General features: G+C 37.0%; 1 pseudogene; it reads right to left on the reverse strand.

Moving 5' to 3' along the window:
• Positions 1-22,526: 22,526 nt before the first annotated feature.
• Positions 22,527-24,070, reverse strand: LOC115865712 (mitotic spindle assembly checkpoint protein MAD1 pseudogene; annotated as a pseudogene).
• Positions 24,071-25,491: the final 1,421 nt, after the last annotated feature.

The following is a 25,491-nucleotide window of genomic DNA, read 5'->3' on the forward strand; positions in this document are numbered from 1 at the left end:
TTTGCTTTTTAGGTGTCATACTTTGAGTAGACAACCTAAGACATTCAAATCATCTAAGGATTAAAAGTTGGGGTCTATAAACGTAGAAACGTTTCAGTGGCTTAGAAAGACTCTTGCACATGACTAAGATTGACTAGAGGAAATATTGCCAGAAAAAAACAGTGGAACGCACTTCCACTATCATGTATGTTAGTCTCTGCTAAGGTATGAATTCCCTGTGGTTTACTTGTATATTAGACTACCTTTCTTATGTAAAGACGCCTTAAGTTAGAGTTGGCGAGACGGATATCTCATAGAGTCTAAATGTCAAGTATCTCTAGACTATTTCACAGTGAGATCTATAATATTTAAAAACTACGTGCAAGTTAATCAAGGATAGCATTTAATTGTGAAAGTCTGAGAATAATTCTAAATTCTTGGCCCAGGAATGGATCAGACTACTTCATCAGAAGTATGTAACAAAAGATTGTGCATAAATCACCAGCTCCTGCACCACCACAAAGGTTTACTGTGAAACTGAAAGAAATTGAAACATAAAGTACCTAGAACACCTAACACATACTTGTAAGAGTTACTACTACTATTATTAATTCTAATTAACTATAAAGTAACAGATTTCAAATGCAATGATATTAAATGTCAACTAATAATGCTAGCAGAGAATAACAAAGTAATAGTGGCATGATTACAAAAATCAAAAATCACTGGCAAACCCCCCCCCACAAAACCCAGAAAAAATAATACCTTCTCCTAGGTAGTAGTCTGAGCTATCTGGGATTGAAATTTCCCACACAATTCCAACTGGATATTTAGGAGCACACAGAGCCAGCCTCGACTCCCAAAGACCTTAGGTGTGTTGACTTGTCTTTCACTGGAAAGACTGAAATCAGAATGCTGCTCCTTTTTATTAAAGGAGAATTTGGGGAAATGTTTCCCTTCTGGATACAACATTAGTTCAAGACAAATTTGTGACATGGTCATTTAACTCTTCACTTTCCTTTTTATAAACCTCCCTCCCCAAATTTAGCCCTTTTCTCCTCCATGTTTGAAGAAACTAAGAATTTCATGCTCATAGCGCCTTAGTACTTAACCTTCTGATAACTCTTTACAAAATACACTAAAAACTGAATGCCCTGATGTAAAGAATACTTAAAACTCACAAGAAAATAATATCAAAATTTTGAAAAGTGTATATGAACAGATCTAAAAATAACTTAACTAAACCATAATTTAAACTATTAACATAACTATAACCATAGTCTTATAGCATACAGTACAAGTTTCATAACTGGAGAAATACAAATATAAGTAGTAAAAGATACCATATGAATAAAAGTTTTTCACCTATGAAGTGGGCAAAAGCAAAGACAGAAATGGCCATAATATTCAGTTCAGAATATATGGGGGGAAAAATGCTCACAAATTATAGGATTTTTTTTGATAGAATGATTTGGTCATTTCTATCAAAAGAATATGTTTGGTGCAATTTCAATTTTTAGAATACATCCTAGAAATATATTTATGAATTAACAAAGATATATGGAAGTTACATGGTTTGCAACATTGTGTATTTAGAGAGAAAAATCATAAGAGATAGCATAAATAACCTCAAAATGGGGAAGATGAAAGAATTAATATTATAACCATAAAATTGAGTGGCATAAAGTATTAAAGAGAATGAGGTATAATTAATTACAATGGTATAGCTATATATCCAAAATACATTTTTAAGTGAAAAAGTAATTTTCTGTACAGAAATCCTGATCACATTCATATAGTGGTTATTATAAGACAAAAGACCTAGTAGGGGGAATATAGTTTGGAGTCTTTTTTCAATACATAGTTTTCTTTTTTAAAAAAATAGTTACCATAACATTCATTACTTGTATAATTATAAAATTTTGTAAAGTAATGGTCCCATTAGTGTTAAGTATAACATTAGGTATTCATTTAGCAACATCTAGATGAAAAGCTTCCTCATGCAACAAGGCACTTGAGTAGGTGTCATATCTTAGAACAGTATGCTTGGCAGTATAATATAGAAATCATCTTGATATTGAAGTAATATTCTTTAATTTTTAAAGAATAGCATGGAAGAGTAGATGCCTTCTTCAAAGGCCTAGATCCTAAGGAAAACTGAGCCTTCAGATGGATGCAGTGTGGTCCAAACCATTGTTTAACAACAACAATGAAAATGTCTGTAGAAAACATGCATACAATTTCCTGAGAGATTTTTAAAAACTCAGGTTCCTGGGACCTACCCCAGACCTGAGGAATTAATAGATGGGATTAAAGAAGTTGCACTTTTAATAGCACCACACTACAGAATAAAGTTTGAAAACTTGTGTTCTAAACTTTGTAGATCTGAGGACTAAGATAAGGGAAGAAATGGAAAAGGCTCAGATAGGTCTTTATATTTCACAGTTCTAAAAAATAATAACTGGGAAAAATAGTACTATTTCTTTACTGCCTCTAGCCATTTGGTAAGTAAAATTAAGAAATAAGGCTAGTGGTTTCTTTTAGTTAAAGCAATGACTTGCTTTAACACTTTTATTTCAAATGAAACAATTAAAATAAAATAGGAAGCGATAGTCTTTGTAAAATACACTAACTTTAGTGGGATTTCTTATCAGTTCACTATAATTTTCTTGGTTGTGGTATAACTGAGGTTTTGGATTTGTTGTTTATAGTCATAGAATTCTTTATGATGGACAGCACTATGTATAAATATATTTAGTATGGATGTCATGATCTCTTCATTATTGGTTGGCAAGATCTTTAAGCTTGCATTTAAATGATCTTTTACATTAGGTTCAGTAATTTTTATCATTCATTGTTTCTTTTATTTACCTAAATAATTCTCCGTGATTTTTTTATACACTTATAAGTTTATAAATCATGTCTAAGAATCAACAATAATTGATAAAAGTGATGAATTCATAGTTCTTTTTCATATAATCACATTTCGGAGTCATGTTTTCTGCATTCTTTTTTGTTAGTTTTCATGTGTTATCCAGCTTTGGGATCTCCTATATATTAGCCTTTTAGTCTTAAAAGTAATTGAAGGAATTTATTTTTGCCAACGTAAAAGCTTTTGGTCCAATTTACCCATTTCGCATAATTTTATTGAAAAGCTGTTCTCTAGTTCTCCCAATCTCAATCACTTTTGTTTAAAGCATCTGGTGTAACAGCTGTCGAAGTCGGTCTTTTCCTTGCCTCCTTTGTTTTCCTCCTTGCCTCCTGCGTTTCCATCATATCCCCTGTTCATCATGCCTCAATATCTTTATCATAAAATTACTCTTCTAAAACACTCTTAAGTATTATTTCTACTTGAATCAGATTGATGTTTTTTTCTTCATGAAGTTATCATGATTCAATCACCAGTGTTAAAAAGAGTTATGTTCTCCTACCACTTTAAAGGATTACATGTGCATGTGTATGTGTGTAAATGTAATGATATAATATATTTATTTATATAAAATACATATAATAAATTATATAAATATATCTAATAAAATTATAACATCAAAGGCAGGTTAATCAATTGATGTCACCTGGTATTTTAGAAAGGTGTCATGGAATTTTGATTGTGTTTCTAGGAATTTTGAAATATCATATTCTTTCTTTATCATTCTCAACTCCCCAATTTTTTTTGTAAAAAATCAATTGTATTTATTTATTTTTGGTTGCGTTGGGTCTTCATTGCTGTGCGCAGGCTTTCTCTAGTTGCAGCGAGCAGGGGCTACTCTTCGTTGCGAATGTGCCGGCTTCTCATTGTGGTGGCTTCTCTTGTTGTGGAGTGCCAGCTCTAGGTGCACGGGCTTCAGCAGTTGTGGCATGTGGGCTCAGTAGTTGTGGCTCATGGGCTCTAGAGCACAGGCTCAGTAGCTGTGGCGCACGGGCTTAGCTGTTCTGCAGCATGTGGGATCTTCCCGAACCAGGGATTGAACCCGTGTCACCTTCATTGGCAGGTGGGTTCTTAACCACTGAGCAACCAGAGAAGTCCCTCAACTCCCCATTTTGTAATTTAACATTAACATATTATGAGAGTTATTGTGAATTGGATATAATATGTACTCCATCTATTCCAAGGATTTTGAGTACTATTTGAGGATGATTATAAATATATACAAATATTAGAAACACTAAAATTAGATATATATGTTTATATATAATTATACCTTAATTTTCTACACATATAGCTTGAGTTGGATTGGTATTACTCTCCTCTTCTCATAGTGTTCTAACATTCAAAGAAATCCAACTAATAAATATAGCGTCTCTGAGAGAAAAATGCTTTGTTTTGAAACGTCTATATTTTGGTTTTTATCATTAGGTCAGTCTTATTGATCTTTGCCATCTCTTGCCTAAAGCCATTAAATGGAAATTTAGGTAGTTGTTAATGGCAAAAATATGATGGCTAAATGTGTGCCTTTATTACCAAAAATATTTGATTCCTTTCTATTGATCCTCTTCATCCTGCCTGGTCAGTAATTTGTACAAAAAAAAACTAGGTGTTGTTGTTTCTGTCACTGGTTAAATATTTGAGCTTCAATTATAACACATCAGGTATATGAAACAAAATAGTAAACGCACAGCAAAGTTTTTACTCACAGTGATATCAAATGACGTGGCAGGTGCAGCAGGAACTGTGTGTGTGTCTGTGTTTATGTTGGCAGCGAAACGATTTCTAACATGGTAGGACTGATATTTATTAGTTCTTCTGTTACCTACATGATATACCAAGTCCAACACTTCTCATGAGCATGTGAAAATGAAGGCATACAGAGGTTACAACATACAACAGATACAACTGGACAGGAAATTCTAGATTGCTGAAAGTCAGCTGAAAACATGTTATAGTTTCAACAAATACACCACCCTTAGCAAAAGCACTGCCTATAAATTTGGCAAATAATTAGCAGCTGGTTTTTGAAAAGGCAGGAGCCAGGCAGCAGGGCTCTTGAGCACATAAGCAGGCAGCCCATAGGTAGCTCCATTTTATCATGTTAATTGACAAAATTGTGTCTAATTAAATTAATTAAAGATGCGTTGGATTCCCCCCAAGGTGTGTCTGTAAAAGGATTGAATATCCTGTTGGAGGCAGTTGCTTGAACTCATCATGTTCATGTTTAGTTGGAGTTGAATTCCTCTTTTCAGTATAGCTGGGTTTGGAAAGAGAAATCTGGAGAGTTTATTGCTGTTTGTTTCTTTTCCTTTTTCTTTTTTCTTGATAGCTTCTTTCAGTCCATTCTAGGACTTGGACATGTCTCTAGATAAAGCTGGCAATTAAAATTTACACATTAACATATATAAATATATTGCATATGTCAATTGAAGTAGGTCTGTGGTTTTGAGGATTTGCTATCTATGACCTGGATTATCCACTGCAGTCCTGAAAGAGCATAGAGTGATTTTTTACACTGGTAATACTGTTCCCGGGGTGGCAAGTTTCTTATCTCTTGCAGAAAGAACTCAGAGATGAGACAGGGAGATCAAGAAAGTAAAGTGAGCATTTATTTAAGCAGAGGGCAGACAGGTGAGTAGCTATCCAGGGTTTCTCTGGCAAGCCGGTTATGAGGGGCATACAAATGAAGGGGCAGAATATTCATTGGGGAAGGAGGAGTTTGGGGGTCGTATTTCCTGATTTTCATCCCAGCTCCACCTTCCTGAGGGGAGGAGGGATTTTTGTCCTTATTTAGCTTTTATCTGAAGTGTCATGGCATTAGTGCACGGTGGGTACTTCTTATCTGCAAGGCTAATTTTATTGTAACGAAAGCATAATGAGCAACAGGTTACATTCAGATGCAGGAGATTCATGTTTTTCCCCACTTTTCTTTGCCTGTCTCCAGGACCCTCATCATCCCAAAATGTGTGGTTTCCTGTCAGTCTGAAGGTTGCTGCTTTTCTTTGCCCATGGACCCCCCTGTTTACAAGATGTGTGATTTCCTGCCACCTGGCCCATGTCCCACCCCCTCCTCTCTGCTCATATCTAGCTATCTGCCTGCTGTAACAATACTGCAGAGGTGACTACTTGAACCAGTCACCTAGCTAATGTACAGAGCCAAATAAATTTCCCAGAATACCTTCACTCTATATACCATACGCAAGCAGTATGTGATATGAAAGAAGTAAAATGGTAAGCAAAAATTGGTGTCTTTTCTACTTTCGAGACTTCAATGCCTAGAGGAAACCATCCTCATTGTATCTCTGCCATCATCGTTGTGCACTACCATTATGTAAAACATGTTTTACAAAAGAAAACTTCTTGGTGGTGGTCATGATGGAAATGAAAAAAGTTCCAAGAAGAGGATGATAAAGGTTTTGGAATGTATTCTTAGTAACTATTAGTGCCGTGCTGTATTACTATTATTACATTTGATCACCAACACTGTACAATGAAGCCCAGAGGTTGGGGTTGAAGGGAGGAGATCAGCGGTTCCTGGACAGAGGGAGGAAAATGCTGGGAAAATACTAAAAATAACTCATAGTCTAGAAGAATCCTAAAGGGTATGCAGATTTCTATGATGTATTTTTACTCAATGTCCAAGCTAGCTTACCTATGTTGACTTGTATGGTTTATGCTATATATATAAATGGCAAATTAAATATTATATTAGAACTCAACAGTGTTTGGGAAAAACTAAGAAGTAGTATAAGGAGCAAGAAGGTTCTAGGGGGACTTGTAGTAGGGAGCCAATTGCTGCAGTAAATAGGGTGATTATGGTATTACATATTGAGACTGAAAAGGTGTTATTAGATTTTGTAATATTGATACTGTATATCTGTATAAAATAACAAAGAAAAGGTAGAGTATGTAAAGTTGTTCTGTAGTCCAACATTAATGGAGCTATTATGCATTTCCTTAGGTTCTACTATACCATGTTCAAGGTTCCATCTGGTTTTGGAGGTACCTTCTAAATGATACTAGGTTTTATCTGTCCATCTGTCTATCTGTCTATCTACCTATCTATCTATCTTAGGGCTGGATAAAATTCAAATACATCTTCCTTTTACATATGGAATATATTCAGCATACCACTCAGGACAATGCTTTTTAATTGAGACATAAATAGTCAGCCAGTGCACCCACCTGTCTACATAGAAAAATCTGTGTTAGTCAAAAGAGCATTTCCTAAATAAAGATTTAAAAGCCCAAAATAAAATACTTCAAACCAGGAAAGAAAAAACAGATCAGATCTTATTTAAACTTTTTTTTTTTAACCCCAGAGAGACAGCTAACCCTAGTTTATTGTTTTTCTTTTTGGAATCATCTTTCTATATGTATAGTCAAATTCAGGCACTAGATTGCCTTATAAATATTCATTTATAGTTAATTAGTCTTTTTATTTGAAAGAGTGCTGCAAATGTCTGGTTCGTCAAAGCATGCATACTAATTATAAGTAAAAGTACCTTCACAGTCTTCATAAGGAAATGATAGTTTAATCTTAGGACTGTCACTTATTGCGATGGATGATGCCTGGCAGCTCTATGTCAAAATGAGTGGTCAGAAGGGCATACTTCAAAGGCACTTAGGTTCTCAATTGACAAAACAATAACACAGAGAGACAATCCCCAGTTAAATGAGCAGCCCCATGTATATGGAGTTTCCAACACTTCATGTGACACACTTTGTAACTTTTTACTTGAATAGAGGAAATCCCACATTATAGGCCAGGATTTGGGACAAAACTCAGAAGTTCCTAAAGGCACATGCTAATGTGAACTTGCTTACATTTGAATTGTTTTAATTGCCCTGTAGATTGGATGAAACTACTGTCTACTCACAATGTTTTTTCCTTCATTCTAGCTGTTCTTGCACTTCAACAGTGTTGTAAAATATTTAGAAAAATGTCTGGTAGATAAAAGTGGCTATCTACTCTATATTGGATCTCATCATACACTACTAGGTATAGCATGGGTGGATATCTCCTTTCCTTGAGTTATTCTTAAATTTCTGAAAGGTACTATGTGAAGCTCTGGAGGAAGATTAAGAAATATATTTTAGCTTACAAACTAATATTGTCTTTAGACTTCTAGGAATGTGCTAGGGATTATAATAACTGCTTTATATTTATATTAACTCATTCAATCATTATAGCAACATTGTAAAACTGTTTTATTATTATTCTTAAATTTTAGAAGATAAAATTACAGCTTAGAAAGGTTACAGTAAATAATGTAAAAAAATGAATAAATAGAAACTTCAATTAAATACAGTCAGGAGGCCAGAATGGGGAGTTCTCATGCACTGTGACTACAGCAGAGCCCAACAGGAAGAAGAAAGACTCTTCTTTCCTGGCAAGGACTCAGCCTATGAAAAGCCATGGACTCTTTACTAGAGCCCTCCCAACTTCCTTTTCCCTCTATAAAAAGAGTTCTTCTCACCATTTTTGCTGGGGACTTGCATGTGGCTTGTCTTGGTTGCAGACCCCAAATTGCAATGATCTGCTAACCACAAATAAACCTATTTTTACTGGAGAAAAAACTGGTAGTCTGTTTTAGGTCAACACTGTAAATCACATACTATGAAAATAGAAACTACAGATTTCAGTATAAGCTGGCTTGTGACAGGGGCCCAGAGTCTTAAACACAGTGCAATACTGATTTTTAATGTTAAATTAGTTATTTTTCTTTTTAGAGAATTTCTGGCTTTCCTTCCATTCAAAGAGCTACTAAATTCTGCAAATTCTTCAAATGAGAAATACACTTTTCATGTAAAGTATAAAATTAGTAAGGATGTTTGGGAATTTCATCATCAATAGCTATATGTACCCATGTAATTTCAAACTGAAATTTCAATCGAAATTAAAACTCACTCTTTCCTTGATTGTTGTGCCTCCCATCTACTGCATTTCACACTCTTTTCCTACCACTCTCCCTCTCACTCAGTTTGCTCAAATTGCTTATGCCTGCTGGAAAAGACAGGCATGTGTTTGACCTTAAGACCTGGGCTGGAGAACTTGGTTTGCCTCTCTAGATCCTCTCTTCATGTTTCTCCACCTTTCTCTGTTCAGCCAATGGGGATCATCAAGACAGGATCAGGGGGAAAGAGGGTAGAGGTCCACATGTTTTAACCCTGGCTCCTTCCCAGTGGGCTCAGTGCAAGTGGACTGAGTTCCTCAAGCAAAGGCTATTGGAGCTCCTGTGAGGCTGTGATCTTTCTACATTGCTTTTTTTGTCTTACCTTAACTGCTCTCTCATCCCTTCATTGTGTCACTAGCCCCAGGATATTATGCTTTTCCTTGTGGCTTCCCTACACAATGTCCACACACTTGTAAATAGTCCCTTTATTAAGCTCTTCTCCAGTTACCCATTTTGAATGAACTATGTATTCTCTGATAGGACTTTGATTTTTACAGGGCATATGCACTTAAGTATTCCTTCTGCCAGGAACACCTTTCTCCCAGATATCCTCATTGCTATTCGTTTATTCCCATCAAGTCGCTGCTCAAATGTCACTTTTCTCAGTGAGGTCTATTCTGACATTTTTATTAAAAATTACAACTCCTGCCCCTATCCCAGCATGCATATTCCCCTTACCTAAATCTGTTGCTTTATAGCAATCATCACCTTATAATTATCTACCTAATTTATGTATTAATTATTCTCATTGACTTTGCTCATCATTAATGTATAAGAACCACGAGATGAAAAATATTTGTCTATTTAGTTAATTTATGTCTCCCAAGCTCTAACACAGTGCCTACCACATAGTAAGCAGTCAATAAATATGTTGGATGGACTTAAAAGTTAACGCAGGGGGCTTGCCTGGTGGTGCAGTGGTAGAGAGCCCACCTGCCAATGCAGGGGACACGGGTTCGTGCCCCGGTCCGGGAAGATCCCGCATGCCACGGAGCGGCTGGGCCCGTGAGCCATGGTCGCTGAGCCTGCGCGTCCGGAGCCTGTGCTCCGCAACGGGAGAGGCCACAACAGTGAGAGGCCCGCGTACCGCAAAAAAAAGAAAAACAGAAAAGTTAACGCAGGGGAAGTAAGTTTGACAAGGGAGGCAGCATGATATGGTGCTAAGAACATAGTCTATGAAATCAGATATATCTTCTTTCAAATCACAAATCAGCCATTTGCTAGCTTTGTGAAGTTAATCTTGATGAAATTCAATCTCGTTATCTCTAATATAGGCTAACAATACCTTTCAGAGCTGTTGTGAGGTCATAGGTTGCCTGGTGTCTTGGTGATATCTGTAAATATCAGTCTTCTGCTACGCCTTATTTAGTGGTGTTGTATTCTACCCATATTATATTACATCTAAAGAGTTGGGTCACATGATTAAAATACAAGTACAATTACTAAAAATGCTCATAGCACTCTACTTTTTCTCACCCTACTAGTCTTCACTCTTCTTTTCATGTCGTGGGCCTTCCACACATCAGGGAAAATATTTATCACCATATGAGCTCCACTGCCAAAGGGTAAATATTCCAAGGCACAATTACTAGATTTCCCTCTCAAAAATGGATAGCATGCCTACTCTCCCCACCCCCACCTCTTTCCACATATATATATGTATAATGTCATATCACAGGCAGGACCTTGAGGGGCTATGGCCTTACTATTTCACTCAGTTTTTATAACAGTAAAAGGGGGAAGATAAAGGAATTAGGAATTAGATGAAAATTTTTTTAAAAACTTGTTTTGATAATATCAAATAAAAATTTAATGTGGCCCTTAGATCACTAATATTTTTCTTGTTTTGACTATTACTTTTTGGGATGCAAACTCAAATCCCATTCTTAGCAGATAGAAACTTTATTTAATATAATATTTCAGTGCAATCAAACTTGAATTTTGATGGACAATTATGATTTTTCTGTTCTTATTCAAATGTATCCCCAACCTAAATCTTTTGCTGTGAACCAGGAAAATCTACAATGTCAAATGGACATCTATTCTCTGTTGTCCTATAAATACCTTAAGCTGAAAACATCTCAAATTGAATTCGTCTTCCTCTCCCACAAACTTACTCATCCTCCTCTATAGTTTAACTGAATTGCTTAACTATTCAAATAGTTGCTAAAGCCAAATCTAAGAGTCATTCTTGCCTCCTCTTTCTCTGGCTAAATCTTCTGCATTGATTCATACATCCATCACCAAACACTTATTGAGTACCTCCCAGACCCTATATGATACATAAAATATTTCTGTCCTCATGAAACTTACATTCTAGTGAAGAACTCATAGACACGTAAATCGATGAACAAAATAATTTCAGACTGTCATAATTCCAAAGAAGAAAATAAGAGTGCTGTGACAGGTGTGAATGGAGGGTGGGTGAGGAATCACTGAGGAAAGGTCTCTCTGAGGAAATGATAATCTAAGATGAAAAGATCATTGTCAGGTGAAGTCAGCCATGCAAAGATAAAGGAACAGGGTCTATTCCAGAAAGAAGAAAGAACCAATGTACATATATACATTTCTGGGCACGTTCACAGAACAGAAAGGCAATTAGTATTGATGGATGACCATAGTGATAGAGAACATATTAGATGAACCTGATATATTAGCAAGGACAAGGTGAACTAAAGATTTTGTAAATTATGTCAAGACTTTGATTCCTGGTGTGAGGATAAAACATTGAGGGAGCCAGTGACTCACTAAATCTATGCAAATCTCTTCAGATCTTTTGACCCTATTTTCCCCTGACTTCAACTCATGGCTAGCTGTTCCCTCCATTCAGGCCATGATTAATTAAAACATTAATTGAATTAATCCATTAATTGTTCTTTATCCATACTCTCTTCAGTCTTTCTACCCTCTAAGTCTACTCTCCACAATAAAGCCAGATTTACTTATTTAAGACTTTATTTTTTAGAGAAGTTTTAGGTTCACAGAAAAGTTGAGAGGAAGGTATAGAGATTTCCCTTATATTCCAGGAGATATATAACTGGGAGTCAGGCTTGGTGCTGTTTTCTTGTTTGCTTTGTTTTGTTTTAGTAGACTTTATTTCCCATATACTGCCTGCCCCCACACAGGCATAGTTTCCTTCCTTATTGACATGCCCCATCATAGTGGTATATTTGTTACCATCAGTGAATCTACATTGGCACCTCATTATCACCCAGAGTCCATAGTTTACATTGCGGTTCACTCTTGGGATTGTATATTCTATGGGTTTGGACAAACGTAAAATAACATGGATCCATCATTAGAGTACCATACAGAGTATTTTCTCTGCTCTAAAAATCCCCTGTTATCCTCCTAGTCATTCCTCTCTTCTTCTCTACCCTCTAACACCCTGGCAACCATTGATCATTTTGTTGTTTCCATAGTTTTGCCTTTTCCAGAAGGTCATCTAGTTGGAATCATACAGTAAGAATACAGCCTTTTCAGAATGACTTCTTTTACTTAGAAATATGCATTTGTTTCTTCCATGTCTTTTCATGCCTTGAAAGTTCATTTCTTTTTAGCACTGAATAATATTCCATTGCACTGATGTACTACAGTTTCTTTATGCATTCACCTACTGAAGGACACCTTTGTTGCTTCCAAGTTTTAGCAATTATGAATAACGCTTCTATAAACATTCATGTGCAGGCTTTTTGTGTGGACCTAGGTTTTCAACTTCTTTGGGTAAATACCAAGGAACACAATTGCTGGATCATATAGTAGTAGTATGTTTAGTTTTATAAGAAACTGCTAAACTGTCTCCAAAGTGGTTATACCATTTTGCATTCCTACCATTAACTACTGTGGGTTTCTGTTGCTCTACATCCTCACCAGAATTTGGTGTTGTCAGTGTTTTGGATTTTGGCCACTCTAATAGGTGTGTGGTTTATTCATTTTTAAGGAAATTCTCTCATGTTACTCTCTTGATGAAAAGTCTTTGATGACTGAATAAAGAAGGAAGGAAGAAAGGCAAAAGGAAGGTACAATTCTCCACTTGTTCTTCATTGCCATGAAGGTAAAATCAGGTTCTTCAACAAATGTTAAAAGATCCCTTCTGTATGATCTCTTTCCCCAACATCACCATATCTCTTATGCATTCTCTATGTTCGAGACAGTGAACTATTTACAGTTCCTGAATAAGCCCTGCTTTTATTCCTGGAATTTACATGTGTTATTTTCTTTGCCTAAATAATTTTCAACCAGTTTGTCTGGCTAATTCCAACATAATTTTTGGATGTCAGTATTATTCTAGACAACCACGCTCCCCAACCCCAGAACTGGTTAGCTGGCCTGGTGTGTCTTCCCATAATGACCCTTTATTTACTCCCATCATGGTAGAATCACACCATGTGGTGTGATTGTTTCTTGTCATTTTTAAACTGTAAGCACCTTGAGGGAAGACTGCATTATTTTCATTGCAGTATTCATAAACACTTGATATTTAGTAGATGTCAATTAATATTCACTGCATCACACTCAATTGATTTGATGTCTATGTGTCTTTCCCCTCAAAATAAGAAAATGGAGGTGGGCAGGGTGGGAACAAAACTATACTCTGGTAACCTCCTATACACAATCTCACCTGACCTTTTTTGGTTTGTATACATTGACATCAAACTTATGGTGAAATATTTGAGAAAATATGATATAAATATACATATATAGAGATTTGATAAATATTTGAATGATATCAATAAGGATAATCACTGAAAAATATTTTCATGTATATAACTCAGAGTGATATCTATTTATTGGTTTTAGTGAATGAAATTAATAAATATGTATATGTAATTTATCATTTGACTATGATATTGCTTTTTAGAAATAAACTATTTAATTTAGAATAGCTTTAGATTTATAGAAATAATTATCCACATCCATTTTTCCCTATAATTAACACGGTAGTATGGTACATTTCTTATAATTAAAGGACCAATATTGATAGGTTATTATTAACTAAAGTCCATGATTTATTCAGATTTTCTAAGATTTACCTAATATCATTTTTATGCCGCAAGATCCCATCCAGGATACCACACTGCATTTAGTTATCATGTCTCAAAGCTACGACTCACTTGACTGTGACAATTTCACAAACTTTTCTTGTTTTTGATGACCTTAAGAGTTTTTCAGAGTACTGGGTCAAGTATTTTCCAGAATATCCCATTATTGGGATTTGTCTGGTGGTTTTCTCACAATTAAACTGGTTATGGATTTTAATGAGGAAGACCAATAGGAAAACTGCCATTCTTATTACATCATATCAAGAATACATACTATCAACATGACTTTTTGATGTTGAAGTTGACCTTGATTGCCTGGCTGAGGTAGTGTTTGTCTGATTTTTCTACTGTAATGTTAATTCCCCCACCTCTTTCCATACTGTAGTCTTCGGAAGGATGTCCCTTCAGACTGAGATATCTACATAAATTATTTGGAATTCTTGTACATCAGAGATTTTTCCATAGAAATTCCTTTTTAAATATTGTTTTTATTTTTAGCCTGCTTCAAATAAAAGTCTTACAAACTACACATAAGTATAGATGTTTATCTCTGCCATTCCTGGCCTCAGAGAATTAAATCTTAACCCATAAATAAGAGAAGGTGTATATTTTTGTTTGTCAATTTTAATTACAAGAGACATAAAACTAAAATGCAATATACTTATCATTTTCTTCTTTTTTGGCTACCTGTTAAGTTTTTTCTGATAGGTGAGAAGAAAGATTGATTTATGTACTCACTGTCCCCTGCAAACACACACACACACACACACACACACACATACACACACCCAACACCTTAATTGCATATCCAGATCTAGTCATAGACCAGCTGTGAAGGAACTGAAGTTAGTCAGATTGGTTCAAATCTGCTTCCCTTATCAAGATTTCATTGCCCCTACTCTGATGCCCCTAGTCTTCTCCCCATCTCTTTCTATGAATGTTCTACACACAATAGTCCCCTAAAGAAACTCCTATAAAATTATTTGAATACTGCTCTGTCTACAATTGCCTTTTTAAAATAAATGAATTTAATTCATTAAGATAACATACTATCTGGCACTTTTAATAAATAAGGTGCCATGTAATAAATGGAAATAGGGAATACATTTCAGACAAAAGAGGAAGACACAGAATCATATGATAGAGTGTACAGTATTAATTTTGAAATCTGATATATGGTTGACTTGACATCCAACAAGACAGCTTTGAATTATAACCTGGGAAAAGTTAAGGTTGATCTCTGATCGACAGTGAAGACAAAAGCAGAGCAGTAAGCAAGTGATCAAAGAATTAAAGCAGAGTTTACAAACCAATTAACTCATAACTAGGTCACAGTGTAAAGTAATTTTGCAAAGTGATGACCAGTGAATGGAGGCTTGTAAAAAAGAGTCTTGCTTAGCACTTGGAGAAGAAGCAAACGTAAAAAAGCCTATCTAAGCAACTATTTAGATAAACAAAACTTGTAAGACAAAATAAGAGACCAAATGTCCTGATTTTAGCTCAGAGCTTGTTTTATTTTTTTGTAAGTTGGCATTTGGTTTGTTGTCTTTTAGAATCATCTATTTAACTAGTAGAATAATTTCTTTATACATAAACATGTAAATTTAATGATGAATCTATTCCCTTGATACAGTAGTGACCGGATCAGTGTGCTACCTGCCTGCAGAGTTTACCGTAGTCAAGAACTATAGAGGGGGGCTTCCCTGGTGGCGCAGCGGTTGGGAGTCCCCCTGCCGATGCAGGGGACGCGGCTTCATGCCCCGGTCCGGAAGGATCCCACGTGCCGCAGGGCGGCTGGGCCCGTGGGCCATGGCCGCTGAGCCTGAGCGTCCGGAGCCTGTGCTCCGCGGCGGGAGAGGCCACAGCGGTGAGGGGCCCACGTACCAGAAAAAAAAAAAAAAAAAAAAAGAACTACAGAGGGCTCATTATAACATGTTGTCCCCGACAGAGAGTAATTTGGAAGCATAACACAAAGTAAATAGCATTGCTTAACTTTTATTTATACCTGACCCTAAAATATCATGTTGTATTAAAAAGTGTTTGTCATGTGGTTGAGAATGAATATACCACTAGAAACACTTTAATAGTTCCTGACTGGAATTAGCTTTATTATAAATAAATTTTTTAAGTCCAAAATAGAATTTTAAAATCATTTGTAGAAAATAGCTCATGTTTTTCTTTTTTCTTTCTTCAGAATATATACTAGCATCATAAAAATAAAATAAATTATAAAAAGAATTAGGGCATTTCTCAGATGAAACTAAGTGAATAAATCAGCATACTTCTATTTGTTTGATGTAGCAGACAATTACATTTCATAGGAAACACCTAGTTAACAAATCGCGCACATTGTTCCCTTATTTCTATTCAGTGGATCACACGGTTAGACTATAGTCTTTGATAAGTATTTCCATTTGCAGACTCAGAAATCAGAATTGTACTTCTGTTCATTTCTCTCCCCTCCCTAATGCTCTTTAGATTAATAAGATAAACACCATTCTAAGTCATTTGTATTTGGCCAAGGTAAAGTACGTGGAATGAAATTTTATTCTTTCATCCAATACAGTTCTCTCTGCAAAGAAAAAATAATAGTAAAATATTGGAAAATAGGAAAAAAATTGACATCTTAAGATGCTAACTGATTTATATTGTTTTAATGTTCATTTTATTCTAATATACTAGAAAAACAAATGTTTGTAATGTTGTCTCATATCCTAACCCCTATCTTACTTTGCAATTTATGTGAATATCATTTGCAGACTAATCTTATTTTTAAACTTGAAGCCCTACAGGCTTTTCTGAGTAGGCTAGATAATATTTTTATTTATTTATATATTTCATTTATTTAGGGTGTTTCTTCAACCTTAGTCTTGTAACTAACGCAGATTGCTTTCTATGGAGTAGATTCGTTCATGTCACCTACAACTTCCAATTATCCCGGTTAGCTGCTAACCAGAAAAGAATAAATGAAAGGTATGAAAATGTTAATTACTCATGTATTCCATTATTGTGGTGTAAGTGAAATGGACTGATCAAACAAATTGAGTCTACTGTGAAGAAGTTTAAAATTGGACAGAACTGAGTTTGATTACTGGCTCTATCACCATCTGTGTTCTGCCCTTGCTTCTTTCTTAATTTCAGTTCAAAATATATAAAATAAGAATAGAGTTTTGGGTTTTTTTTTTTTTTTTTTTTTTTGCGGTACGCGGGCCTCTCACTGCTGTGGCCTCTCCCGTTGCGGAGCACAGGCTCCGGACGCGCAGGCTCTGCAGCCATGGCTCACGGGCCCAGCCGCTCCGCGGCATGTGGGATCTTCCCGGACCGGGGCACGAACCCGTGTCCCCTGCATCAGCAGGCGGACTCCCAACCACTGCGCCACCAGGAAAGCCCGTCAAATGCATGTGTTTTTAAGAAGAGTTTTTCAGAAGCAGAAATTTGATAATTGTTTGAGGAAGTTACATAAAAGGAGAAGGGACAACAGTGCCTTGGAAATTCAGGTTCTATGGAACTGGAGAGAGAAAACTGAGCCCTTTAACTGTGGCAAACAAGATGGGTGAGAGATTAGGTGTGGTTGGACAGGTCAAAATACCATGAATCCGTGTGGAAACAAACTCAGGGCCAATACGCATATTTTGTTACTAGCACCCAGCGAACTACCAACTGATTGTTCAGTTTGGAGCAATGAATGCCTTGTTGTGTCTAGAGATTTTATTTTAGTGTATTAATAATTTAATTAATCCTCAAAGCCAATAGAATAGGGGTTGAGAGGACTTTGACATGCTTTTGTATAATAGTACATAAAGCGGAAGCTTAGTCCCTGAAGAAGGGAACAGGGCAGAATCCATTTGAACTTGCTTCTAATCTGGACTCCAGTAGAATAGAAATGTGCTTCTTAAATGATCTGTAATGAAGGCCAATTTTAACTTTGTAAAATATAGTATAAAAGATTGCAGTTATGCCGTTATATAGCCAGAAGTAGAAGTTATTGTACGTTGTAAAGTAATAAGATGCATATTGTTCCCAGTGTGTCATTTTAAAAATATATATTAAAAAGAAAATAGCCATGGATTTATCTAAAAAAATAATATAAATATTTATCAATTTGTTAATAAAGAGAAATCAAACTGGTAAAATCTAGTTTTATTTTCTTGAAAGTACTCTGGCACCATTAATTATGATGGAATCTATTATCAAGGAACTTTATTATGTAATTTTTAGGCATAGTGGACTATTATACAGGCTTAAGCTGTATTGTGTAGATTTTTGATAGATATTTTCAGCTTTAAAAGGGCTAGTTAAAAGATATATAAAGTTAATTTCTGGCCTAATAAAAGGTAGCATAAAATTGGGGAGTTAAAAATTCCCCATTGTAATAAGAGTTTTGAATGGTTTCTTCTTACTGAAAATTATAAATGCATTTTATAAAAGAAAAAAATTTTCCAATATATAGACTTCTGAGAAAATAGCTTTCAAATAGATAGAGAAGCTTAATCTCCCTTCTCATTGTGTTAAGCAGATTTTCACGTACACACAATCTTTGTCATATTACGTCATGGGAAGGTGATTCATAACCACAGTTATACAATGACATTTCCTCAGTTTAGATCAATTTCGCAGGGTATATTTTTAGCTTATTTCAAGGTTATCACTTAAGTAAATGAAAACATCTTGCCAGTTTATTCACCCGCCTATTTTTTACATGCTTTCCCTGAAAAAAAAATTCTGTGTGGTTTATTACTTATTAAATCACAGTTGCCTTCCTGAATTGTAAAGGAGCTTTTAACAATTCAGCATTTGTGAAGTATACTTGAATTAACAGATGTCTACTTTTATTGAGGAATATGCTTGGGTGTTTTGATCAATGGAAGTTTAGAAATACTAGGGAAAAGGTTGTTTTAGAAATATAGCTGGCTGTCAGGTAGCAGTAGACTCTTAATACTAGGATGTAGAACTCATAAGTTGACTGATGTATTTACAAAGCAGATAAGATAAAATGTAGAAACATCAAAGTTGTGTTGACTGCTGAGTCTGACATGCTGAAACATTTTGATACTTGTTTTGGATTTTTAGCAGTTCATATCAGAAGCTGAATCAACATAAGTATCAGGTAAATTATAGCATTATTTGTTTATGGAGTCTCCTGTAGAAGCACAATCCTATTTAAGAATGAATAGGAATATGCTATTACACTTTAGATTTTAGTCTCCCAGTATGTCTTATATAACTGGCACCAAATTTGTTGTTCTTTGTTGACACTCCTTAGCTAAGGAGGAGGAGTTAACTTTTGGAGCTAACTCTGAAAAAAAGACTCTACTATGTGTTTCATTCTCCTTGAGCCAGAATAAGGTGTATATTTGCTCAGAACGTGATTTAATGTGATTTTTTTTTCCTGAGGGATGTGCTTTCTTCTAGCAGTTTTAAATCTTTGGCACACTAACAACCTAGAAGTAATAGATAAATTCCTAGAACATATAACCTATCAAGACAGGATCATGAAGAAAGAAAATCTGAACAGACTGATTACTAGTAAGGAAATTGAATCAGTAATCCAAAAAACTCCCAGCAAACAAAAGTTCAGGGCCAGGTGAATTCTACCAAACATTCAAAGAATTAATACCAATCCATCTCAAACTCTTCCAAAAAATAGACGAGGAGAGAATACTTCCAAACTCACTTCACAAAGCCAGCATTACCCTAATACCAAAACCAGACAAGGATACTACAAGAAAAGAAAATTAGAGGCCAATGTCACTGATAAATATAGATGCAAAAATCCTCAGGAAAATATTAACAAACTGAATTCAACAATGCATTAAAAGAATCATACACTGTGATCAATTGGAATTTATTCCAAGGATGCAAGTATGGTTCAACAACAGCAAATTGATCAATGTAATATGCTACATTAACAAAATGAATGATAAAAAATAATACAATCATCTCAATAATAGCAGAAAAGGTACTTGATGAAATTCAACATCCATTTATGATAAAAACTCATAACAAAGTGGGTATAGAGGAAATGTACCGTAGTGTAATAAAGGCCATATATGACAAACCCACTGTTAATGTCATCCTCAATGGTGAAAACCTGAAAGCTTTCCCTCTACGATCAGGAACAAGACAAGGATGCTCACTCGTACCACTCTGTCCAATATAGTACTGGCAGTCCTAGCCAGTGCAATTAAACAAGGAAAAGAAACAAAAGACATACAAATTTTGAAAGGAAGAATTGAAACTGTCACTATTTGCAGATGACAGTGAAACTGTACTACTATCTTTCGCCACACATAAGAATTAACTCAAAATGGATTAAAGACTTGAATGTAGGACCTGAAACTATAAAACTCCTAGCAGAAAATATAGGTGGCAGTAAGCTCCTTGATATTAGCCTTAGAGATATATACTTTTTTGAATTTGACACCAAAAGCAATGGCAACAAAAGTAAAAGTAAAGAAGTGGGACTACATCAATTTAAAAAGCTGTTACACAGCAAAGGAAGCCTCCAACAAAACGAAAAGGCACCCTACAGAATGGCAGGAAATATTTGCAAATCACAGATCTGATAAGGTACTAATGTCCAAAATATATAAAGAAGGCATCATAGCTCAATAGCAACACACACACACACACACACACACACACACACACACACAAATCTGATTTTAAAAATGGGCAGAGATTCCGAATAGACATTTTCCCAAAAAAGACGCACAGATGGCCAACAGGTACATGAAACGATGTTCAATATCACTAATCATCAGGTATATGCAAATCAAAACCACAGTGAGATTTAACCTCACACATGTCAGAATGGCTATTATTAAAAAGACAACAAATAAAAAGTTTTGGCAAGGATGTGCAGAAAAAGGAACAGTTGTACACTGTTGGTGGGAATGTAAATTAGTGCTACCACTACGGAAAACAGTATGGAGGTTCCTTAAAAACTTAAAAAAAAGAACTACCATACGATCCAGCAATTCCACTTCTGGGTATTTGTTCAAAGAAAATAAAAACACTAACTCAAAGATACATACACCCCCATGTTCACTGCAACATTATTTACAATAGCCAAGACATGGAAACAACCTGTGTCCAACAATGAATGGATAAAGAATATGTGATATATATATAACATATATAATTAAATATTATATACAAAATATTATTCAGCAATAAAAAAGTAGGAAATCTTGCTATCTGTGACAACATGGATGGACCTCGAGGGCATTATGCCAAGTGAAATAAGTTACACAGAGAAAGACAAATACTGTATAGTCTGTCTTATATTTGGAATCTGAAAAACAATCCAGAAAAACAAACTCATGGATACAGAAAACAGACTGGTGGTTGCCAGGGTCAGGGGCTGGGGGCTGGAAAGTGGGTGAAGGTAGTCAAAAGGTATGAGCTTCCAGTTAACAAATAAATAAGCCACTGGGAATGTAGGTACAGCATGATGATTACAGTTAATACTACTGTATTGTATATTTGAATGTTGCTAAGAGAAGAAATCTTAAAAGTTCTCATCATGAGGAAAAAAACTGTAGCTATGTATGGTGACTGACATTAACTAGACTTACTGTGGTATCATTTCAAAACATATACAAATATAGAATCATTACATTTACGGCTGAACCTAATATGCTATATGTCAATTACACTTCAATTAAAAAAAGAAAATCATTTTTAAAACTTTGTGTAATTTTATTTGTAAAAAATTTTCAAAATAAATGTATTCAATATTTAATTATTTAATATTTATTAATGGACCGTGGATCAAACGCATGCTTTAAAAATGAACATGCACATATTGGTGTGCATACTGCACATTTTTTTTTACAACGGGGTGCACAATCAAGCAAGTCTGGAGAAAACAGCTGGAACGAGCCTACGACAGCTCAGTGTGGCCGGTGCAGCCTAGCCTTGTGCCTGTGGTGGAGGAGTGACAGGACGAGGATTGAGGAAAGGATTGAGGTGTGCTCCGGAAGACAGGGTATGCGAGCCTTCTGAACAGGTGGAGGAGAAGGAACCTAGCTTAGAGGGCATCTGAGGGACAAAGAAAATCAGGAGCTGCCTGAGTCACCTAAACCCACCCAGCAGCAAGCACAGGTGACTCCAAAGACCTGAAGAAGGAAGAGAGGCGTCTCCAAGCCCCGTCTAATGCTAGGGCAGAGCCCTGTTCCAAGCCTGGGCACCTGCTCCCACCACTGCTCACCTTCCCGCCCTAAAGGCCCTGAAAGCCGCAATTCTTTTAATTGTTGGGGGAGAAAGGCAATTAACACCATTTTCCAAGTTCCTAATTTTAAGTCATAGCATCATAAATGGACAGACCTGTATCCACTGTCTCGCAGGAAGCACTTTTGATGTTCCGAAGCATCCACTCGATGGCGGCCGGAAGCGGGTAGCAACGGAGCTGCTCCTTTCAAGGTACCGCCCAAGTACAGGTGGGAAGGTGGAAGGGAGATGCTCAAAGGCAAAGGCAGGGATTCTGAGGGACAGAAGTGCACCCGGGAGGGAGGTTGCACAGGGTCTGGGTAAGGAACGAAGGCGGGAGGCTGCCCCTTACTTGCTAAGGGCTCCGGCCAAGTCGCTCTCTGGGCCTCGTCTTCCTCACCTTCTTCAGCAGCATGACGAGTTCCGGTCTCTGGGCCACGCCTCCCGAGTCTCCCGCTTCTTCCTCTCCTCCAGCAGCTGACTGCTGACTTGGTGGACCTCCTCCACGAACAGCTGCCTGACCTTCTCCAGCCCGGGACGCTGCTGGTGATGGAGCTGCTCCTGTCTTTCAGGGCAAGCTCTCTCTGCTGAGACCCAAGAAAGAACATGGAACTGTCTCCCGGGTCCTAATGTTCAAGTCCAGGGCCTGGTCCAGTCTCGCCCAGCTCTGCAGCTTCGCCAGCAGCCTCGCCTTCTCTGGCTCCAGATTCAGCAGATTTTCCTGCATCTCCTGACGTCCCAGCCTTCGCTGCAGCCCCTCCGGTTTTTCTCTGAGGAGCCTGTTTGTTGTTCTCTCACTTCTCCGGCGGGGAGGCTTCTCTTCCCTCAGTTCGTTTAGCTCCCGCCATCTTGCGCAGCGGCACCGCTCAGACTTCCTGTTCTTCAGCATCGCAGCAGGAATAATTGATGCTCCAAATCCTTAATCTTTTTTTTTTTTTTTTTTTTTTTTTTTTTAGCGGTACTCGGGCCTCTCACTGTTGTGGCCTCTCCCGTTGCGGAGCACAGGCTCCAGACGCGCAGGCTCAGTGGCCATGGCTCACGGGCCCAGCTGCTCCGCGGCATGTGGGATCTTCCCGGACCGGGGCACGAACCCGCACGAACCTCCGCATCGGCAGGCGGACTCTCAACCACTGCGCCACCAGGGAAGCCCCTCCAAATCCTTAATCTTATGCTCCTGGTCTGCTCTCACTTCTTGGCCGGCCTGGAATTCCTAAATTTTCTGAATAGCTTCCGGCCTTTTTTTTTTTTTTGCCCGTGTGTGCTGCAAGGCCAGCTGCACGCACCTTCAGCTTCTGCTTCTCAGACTCTAGGAACTTCACCTGCACCTCCTAGCTCTGCACTCGACTGCCATTCCGAGATCTTCCCCTTTAAAGCACTGATGGTCTCACTGGCTTCTGCCAGGCCCTCCTTCTCCCGCGGGTTCTCGCTGGCTGCGTCCAGGCTCTGCTTACGCAATCTGTTGCGCTCCAGCTGCTCTTTCATCTTCTCGTCCACCTCGGCCTCCTGTTCCTGAAGCTGCTGAATGCGTGTCAAGGGCTCCTTGTTGTGGTCAGGCTCGAGATGCCGACCCCTGGCACTAGTGCTGGACGCTCGCTGCAGTTCCACTCAAGCCCTCTTGTGACTCGGCTCCATCTGCATCTTTTCCAGCTCCATCTGGATGAGGCAAGTCTGAATGGATCTGCTTTGTGTGTTTGTCCAACTGCATCTCTGCTGGTACTTAATCTGCAGAGAACCTTGGGTAGAGGTGGAAACATCCAGTCCAAATCCTCCCTCCACTCCCTGAGAAATGAAATTATTCAAGACCTTAGGGTGGATAGGAAGGTGGTGTTTTCCGCCAGGTGTTCCCTGCCTCCCTCCCTCCCTCCCTCCCTTCCTTCCTTCCTTCCTTCCGTCTTTACCTCCTTTCCTTCTCTCTTCTTTTTATCCTGTACTAAAGGTAACATCATCATGCTGATTTTCCATTTTTGGTTCTTACTTTCATCAGTCCCAGGAAAAGGGCTTCTAGGGTGCTGCTTATTTTCTTAAGCTGGGTGCTGGTTACATTTGTGAAAATTCATGAAAGTAGAGAATTATCATTTGTCACTTTTCTCTATATAAAATTCTGATCAAATATTTTATATGGGCTATATTTTGTCTCTATTGAACATCCAAGCTTGACCTGTTTTTAATATTAATTCTAAAATTCCCTCTCAACTTCTTTATAACATCTGTTATTTCTGAAGGCCTAGCTCATGTTTCCTCATTCAGTTCAATGACTAAATTCTCAAACGTTATCCTTCTTATACTCCCAGTATTGATTTTAGTGTTGATATTGCTGTTGTTGCTCTTTAAGTCCTTAATTTACAGGTGCTTACTTTTTGACACTTGAAAATCATTTTAAAAATTAAATTGCAACTTTAAAATGAAGTTCTCAAAAATTGCAACTTGTTCAACTTGACTGTATATGAGAACATGAAATCTAAAGGTGCCTTAAAAAAATCTAGACATAAGAAAAAATATTATCAGGAAGAGACATTATTATATAAATGCAATAACAGAACTTCTGCTATGTAGGTAATGCAGACAGTTCTAGTTATCTAGTCAATGAGCACACAGCAAGTACTTAAAAAATCTTAATTTCCATTCTTTTGTTCATCTTCTCCCTCCTTCCCTTTCTGTCTCTTTCCTTTCCCTGCCTTTTCTTTATTTTCCATTCCTTCCTTCCTTCCTTCCTCTCTCCCTTCTTTCCTCCCTCCCTCCGTCCCTCCCTTCCTCCCTTCCTTTCTTTCTTTCTTGAAACTGGAACTAGATTCAGGTTAGATATTTTTGGCAAGAATGCTTCATAGGTGGATTGTGTACTTCCATCAGGAGGTACAAATTAGCTAGTTGTCTTTGTTTTTATGATGCCAGTGGTCATTCATTACCATTGCCTAAATTCAGGATTTCATTAGGAGTTTGAAAAATGGTATTTTTCTATGTTTTTTTCTGTGTTTTTTAGCTGCAGTATTTCCATAGAGAGAAACATGTCCTCAATAATTTGTTGGCTGTCTCTGATGTCGTTGTCAGGATAAATGTCTGGTTATTTCCTTTCATTTACCAGTTTTTAAACAACAAGTTAATTCTAGATATCTTCTTAAAGCAAAGACTGGGAATTTAAAAATATATATTTTTGTATCTTTACAAACTCGTAGAATTAGCTATATTATGTTTTAATATATTGCAGTGGTTATTCTTATCAATACTCGTATTTTTCCACCTTTGACCTTGTGGGAACCTTTTCAAAGGAGTTTATGATGCAACTCCAGCTGTGTTTGATAGCATCTTTGCTTTCACATACAGCAACTTATCCTGTACATTTCCTAGATTCACCATATGTCTCTTAGGAATAAGA

The sequence above is a fragment of the Globicephala melas genome, chromosome 5, assembly GCF_963455315.2.
Source record: "Globicephala melas chromosome 5, mGloMel1.2, whole genome shotgun sequence".
Taxonomy (NCBI): domain Eukaryota; kingdom Metazoa; phylum Chordata; class Mammalia; order Artiodactyla; family Delphinidae; genus Globicephala; species Globicephala melas.